Here is a 6,815-nt window from a genome sequence, read left to right as displayed (position 1 = left end):
CGTTACTCGCTACAATTACTACGTCCTACACTTGTTCTCCTTATGTAAACCCCTCGTTAAGTTTTTCTATCGATACTTTGATCAGAATCTCGCAACATCAAACAAATACAATACCATCAAACGGAATAGGTACTCGATGTAATGATAATACTTTCATTGTTATTGGTGTATTTGCAGTCTGTGTTATTAAAAGAGCCGACTAGAATCCAGGACAAAGTGAAAGTACCTGCGATATACATCACTCGGAAATTACGATCTTGAAAAGGTCATTAATTTGTATAAGTGAAACATGTGAAATAAGTGAAACTTTTGAATGATTTAACAATAAAAATTACTAGAAAGTCCTCTTGAAATGATTAAAAGTGTACATTTTCTCGGAGAATTGTTCGTGGACTTTTAGGGCACGTCTCACTCTGAACAGGAGTTTCTAATTTTTAACATTTGTCCGGAATCTTTCTGTTAGAAATGCTTACTGCATGTACTGTTTTAATTAGAATACAGGGAATAGCCGAAACAGCCTTCCATACAAGTATAATGTAAATTTATCATTAAACTTATTGACATCATGATCATGTTGTACTACATGAATTCATTTAATCACTTGTTTATTTATTAAAGTAATGAGCAATGGCTTAACATTTTTAAACAACAAAATTTCTGCTTTTTTATGATATTGTGACATGAGGATGATATCAAATAAAGGAAGGTTCTAAAAACTGTTCATTTTGCATTATTTAGAAGAATTTATGGACAGATTTTGAACCTTTATACTACCTACTTCTATAAACCATCATACTAGTTTGAGTTTTAATAAATACGAACAAACTCCTAAAACTTTATATCTGCATTTTTTTGACTTTCAAATTATTTCAGATATACATTTTTTCGCCTTGTGATTTCAATTCTGCATACCAGCAGGTAAGGTGTTTCGACTTTGATTTCGGTCATTCGAAATTCTTTGATATGATATTGTTTAATAACTATTGTTTTGCTGTGGTGTGTGGTCTCTTTCTTTTTGTGGATTAAAGTGTTCAAACTAAGACATATCTATTATTATTTTCAAACTTGTTTCTGAATCCCATGTTTGAATTTCTTGTATTATGAGCCGACTAGATACAGGACAAAGTGAGAGTATCTGCGATATACATCACTCGGCAATTACAACTTAAAAAGGTCATTAATTTGTATAAGTGAATGAGTAGAAATTTCGAATGAATTGATATTAAAACAACTGAAAAATCCTCCTGGAATGTTTAATAGCGAACTTTTTTACTGAGACCTTTTCGGGAATTTTAGGACACGAATACCGAACAGGAGTTTCTAATTCTTTTAAAAATTGTCCCGGTTTTTTTTATTTGGATGCTACCTTTTTTTTAAAGCTAGAATACAAATTAGTATATATTATGAAAGGGGCACTTAGCTGTCAAATTATTGTTCACCGATTTGACTCAAATTTCATATCAGTGTTAAACATATATCCAAATTATAAAAAATCTAAAATAAACAATTTACAGGGCATGTGCTCGATAACGTGTAGATTCGTTGCGTGTGTATTTTAGTTTATGCTAACCTAATTTATTATCTTTATACCTCCAATGGTCATATAAGCGACATAAACATAAATATAGATAGAAATAGAAACTTGATCGTCAATTGGGTTCGAGTCAAATCGTTGAAGATGAATTTGACAGCTAGTGTCCCTTAAAGGATTGAAATAAAAAAATCATATTTTATATTTTCATATATCTCGTAGCTAGTGCCCGCCCCTTTAATGCAATTTTTAGTTCTGATTACCCAAACGACAAACCATAATCTGACCGTTTTTATGTATTAAAAGTATAGAAATATATAATTCGTAGAAGCGTTAGAAACTTTTTAACAAAAAAGGGACCTAAAAATAATAGCCACATCCATATAAGGTCATCTTTGCCTGAAGTAGTTGCCTTGGAACCTTGAAATTTATGGTGAATTTTAGAATACAGGTAGTTACTATAACTCCAGCAGTGGAGGCACTAAGAACTAATCGAATGATTCCCGATGGGACGAACAGTTTACCAGCAGTGGTATGTATATATCGACCCAATAACCTAAGTTATTCAAACTAATTTGATTCCATTGATTTAAAATTTAAAATGTTTCACATACAATTTTGTACATATCAATTATGATTCCCTATCATTCAAACGTATCACCAAATATTAAGACTGTAATAAAAACCTATAATTTTCGTTGTAATATCGAGAGATAACGGAATTTAACCCTTCAGGAAGATTCATTAATGCATCGACAACACCTGGGAATTGCCCAAACAGCCTTCCATACATTTATGATAGTATAGTATCATTAAACTTATTGACATCATGTTGTACTTCATTTGATCACTTGATTTACTTATCAAAGTAATGAGCAATGGCTTCGCATTTAACAATAAAATTTATGCTATTTTTAATCACAGACATTATGACATGCCGATGATTTCAAATAAAAGGAAGGTTCAAATGCCCAATTTAGAAGAATTTAAAGACAAATGTTGAACCTCCATACTACCTATTTCTATAAACTTCACAAAAATTTGAGTTTAAATAATACGATAAAATATTTGAGTTTTACTGTTTGGCGGTGTGACTTCTTTTCTGGATACTATCAGATTTGGTGTTTCTGGTTTTGTTTTCGATCACTGATAATCCTTTGATGTGGTATTGTTTATTAGATAATATATTTTTTTTTGGTTAGTGAAGTTAAAAGTGTTCAACCTGTTCTCATTTTGCTGTGTTCTCTAGTTCATTTTATGTGCAGTTTGTTATTCTATTGGTAGTTTTTCTGGTGGGTTTTTTCGGATCAGAGGGTTTTCTTGATTTTGTTAATGACAAATCGTTTAAAGTCTCATCAACTTTATAGTTTTATGAGTGGATGTTATAATGTGAAACTGCCTAATGTTGATTTCTAGATGATTGCTTTGTCGGGTTACTGTCTTAAACTCTCTTCTTGTTTCATTCAAATATTTTGTGACTGTTCCTTGATTATTGTGGACTGCATCATTGCGTCCATCTTACAATCTGAACTTATCAAGGTTGGTTTGATTTTGGATATTTTTTTGGTGTTTGTTGGGGTTTTTTTTTTGGGGGGGGGGGGGGGGGGTCGTTTCTTCCTTTTTCTTGTATATATTATTTTATCATCAATACATTTTACTTAGGAAATTTCATGTATAATTTTTAGTCAATCCAAGAGTTAGTAGCCAATACAGCAAATCTTTTAATGGATAATTTGTTCAAAATACGCAATTACATATTGGTAAAATATAAGTGAACCAATTTAAAATTATCAAGATGTGAAAGAATTTCCCTCGAGAAAATTATCACAAAATACATTTAAACCCAGGAATCACTAGTTGCAGATAAAATCTGAGTAGAGGAATATTTTCAAAATCAGATGATTGATTGATTGTTGGTTGCTTAACATCCAGTGGCAAACATTTCATACATGTTCAGGACGATCAATAAAGTATAAAATCAACAGTAGTATACCGCTGTTCGAAAGTCTTAAATTGATTGAAAGAAAACAGATCTGGGTTACAAACTAAAACTGAGGTAAACACATCAACTATAAAAATATATACAAGAAGAAAGCATCGAAACAACAGAAACTCTTAAGTGCAACAAAAAAAACAAAAACGACAATGCAACACACACAGAAACGAACTATAAGATAACAACTGTCATTTTCCTGAATTGATACAGGACATTTTAAGAAAATAAGAAAAAAATGTTAGGTTGTACCTGGTTTTAAATATAACCCTAAACTGACAACATTACATGACAGGACTACAGTACAAATAAATGCAAGACCTTTCAGAACAGACAAATACACAAATAAACATTACAATAATACATTTCGACATGCTAAAAGAGGGACGAAAGATACCAAAGGGACAGTCAAACTCATAAATCTAAAACAACCTGACAACGCCATGGCTAAAAATGAAAAAGACAAACAGAAAAACAATAGTACACATGACACAACATAGAAAACTAAAGAATAAACAACACGAACCCCAATTGTTGCCAAAGGTACCAGGCTTATATTTCTGTATCCCATACGTGCGTTTCGTCTACAAACGACTCACAAGCGACGTTCAGATCAAAATAGTAAAGAAAGCCAAACAAGTACAAAGTTGAAGAGCATTGATGACCGAAAATTCTAAAAAGTTGTGCAATACCGCTAAGGTTATCTATGTCTGGGATAAAAAAAAAAAAGTTCCTTAGTATTTAGAATAATTCTTACTTTGGCAAACAGTAAATTTATAAAAAAAACATGACCATATCATTGATGTGCATGTCAACACCGAAGTGGTGTCTAACCACAGAATAAAAACGAACACGTATAAAACAAAACAGGACAGCACATTTAACAGCACAAAAGAAACATGCATTGTCACCGACTTGATAAAAGAGGGACGAAAGATACCAAAGGGACAGTCAAACTCATAAATCTAAAATAAACTGAAAAACGCCATGGCTAAAAATGAAAAATACAAACAGACAAACAATAGTACACATGACACAACATAGAAAACTAAAGAATAAACAACACGAACCCCACCAAAAACTGATAACTTATCAGACAAAGGGAAATCCTCAGTTTACAAACGAGAACACGGTACTTGTTTTTTTCAAAGACCTGGAGTTTGTATTTTGAAATTTATGTTTCAATTATTTATACAAAATTTGTATAAAGATTCTGCCAAATTGTATCAGCATTATGGTAAATCACTTTAAAAATACTCTTCTGCAGCTTGCAAATTATTGGTCAATAGTAGACATCCGATATATTGTTTGTATAGGCTAAACATGATGAATCTTCTCAAAGTGTAATTCACTGTTTGAGTATGAGTTATTTCAGAAGTATAAGGCTGCATCCTATAATTTCCTTGCGGATGTTTCTACAATAATCTTCATCAGGCAGTATCGACCACAATAGTTAGGGCATGTTTTTCTCCTTTAAATACGACTTTGTTTATCATTACAGTAAGGATTCAGTTGCCGATTTGTTGTTCTTTCGAATCCCGCTCGTGGTATCATAATGGGGTTTTTTTTATTGAAAAAGATTAATCAAATGCAAACTCACTCACATTCTTTATCTGATATATACACTTTGCATGTATATAATTTTAAAAGGTGTGTCTGGGTTTTTTAATGTTTGAGGGAAGAAACAGGCCATATGTTTTCGATTTTAATTGTTACACATTTCGTTTTCCTAAGATTTTTATAAATTTCAACACCGCGTATGAGATTTTCAAATTGTTGAAGACGTCCGGTGACCTGTGTAATTGTTCTCATCCTTGTCTTTTGGTCTGTGTTTTGTAAATGGCAACCTTATAATATTCTCATGTCATTTTAGCGGTATATTTAACATAGCCATAAAGTGCGAGTCCACAAAAAAGGTTCAATCCACTATTTTTTCTAAAAAAAATCTGTACCAACTCGAATATGGCCGTTATTATCTACAAGTTCGTTTCTATATATGTTGCATAATCGTTTCTTTTTTGTTGCACTTCAGTGTTTGATGTTTTGTTGTTTTCCTCGGTTTAAGTTTGTAACCCGGATTTGTTTGCTGTCAATCGATTTATGACTTTTGAACAGCGGTATACTACAATTGCCTTTCTTTACACACTATGATTATGTGTTATTTATTTGGATGATACTTTTGGTTGTAGCGAGTTGTAATGTTATATATAAATAGAAGATAATAATAGGCATATGTTTATCTTATACTTGCACCTATAGTATGATGCTTTCTGCAGAACCACAGCCATTTACATGTAACTCAATGGTCAGCAGAAATGTTGGCTTCTTTAGGAGTGTCATCTTAGTTCAAAATGGTAATATTGCGGTGAGTATATATTCAACTCGGAAATGTGTTCTTTAGATGGTCACTCGATGGTTTTTAATTAACCAAGACCAAGACCAAAAAGGTCCAGTTTAGATAAATTCATCAAAGTAAACTGTGTGCTAGGGTGCTTAAACTTCAAAACAACTTCTTTATTTAACAACGGGGAATATAAATTGTGTCTATAAATACCACAATGTCTCAAATCTATTTCAAATTGCTCAACAAATGCAAGATACCTTTGTATTTTTTCAAATAATATGTTTGTTTAAGTGTCTAGGGTTCGTCGTTATACTTTTTGATTTGACTCCAATAAGTACTGGAAATCAATACGGATCATGCTTTGCACTTTTTAATGTCATTCCATTTTGAACTGTGTCTATCTTTGTTTATTTTCCATGAAGCAATCAGTGAAAGAACAATATTTGTCTTCTTCTCATCATTAAATGCATATTTGAAGAATTAAACAGCAAAAAGGTTAAGTAAAACTTCCCGTATACGCCTATGTATATATCAGTTTGTAAAGAAAGAAAACATTTTATACATTTAAATACTTTAATTTTCAGTAACAATGAAAACTCCATTGATTTTATAGTTTGTAAACGTAAAAAATTGAGACATAAAAATTAAACATTAGATGATCAATACAACCACAAAAGCTCAATGGCTCTTTGTAACAAATTGTTCTAATGCATTGCAGGTGAACATAATGACAGAAATCGCTTCCGGACACACTTCCGGAAAATCAATGGCGGTCAACAATTGAATTGTCGGAGTAAAAGTGATGAATTTACTGTGTTTACGATCTCAATTACATTATTATCGCATTGTCATTAGATAATTATATCTTGTTCCTACAAAGATTATCAATCAAACAATCAGATCTTGGAAACATTGTAACAAACGCTATTAACGGTCAAACTCATTCG

The sequence above is a fragment of the Mytilus trossulus genome, chromosome 14, assembly GCF_036588685.1.
Source record: "Mytilus trossulus isolate FHL-02 chromosome 14, PNRI_Mtr1.1.1.hap1, whole genome shotgun sequence".
Lineage (NCBI taxonomy): Eukaryota > Metazoa > Mollusca > Bivalvia > Mytilida > Mytilidae > Mytilus > Mytilus trossulus.
Note: the sequence above shows the minus strand (reverse complement) of the source record.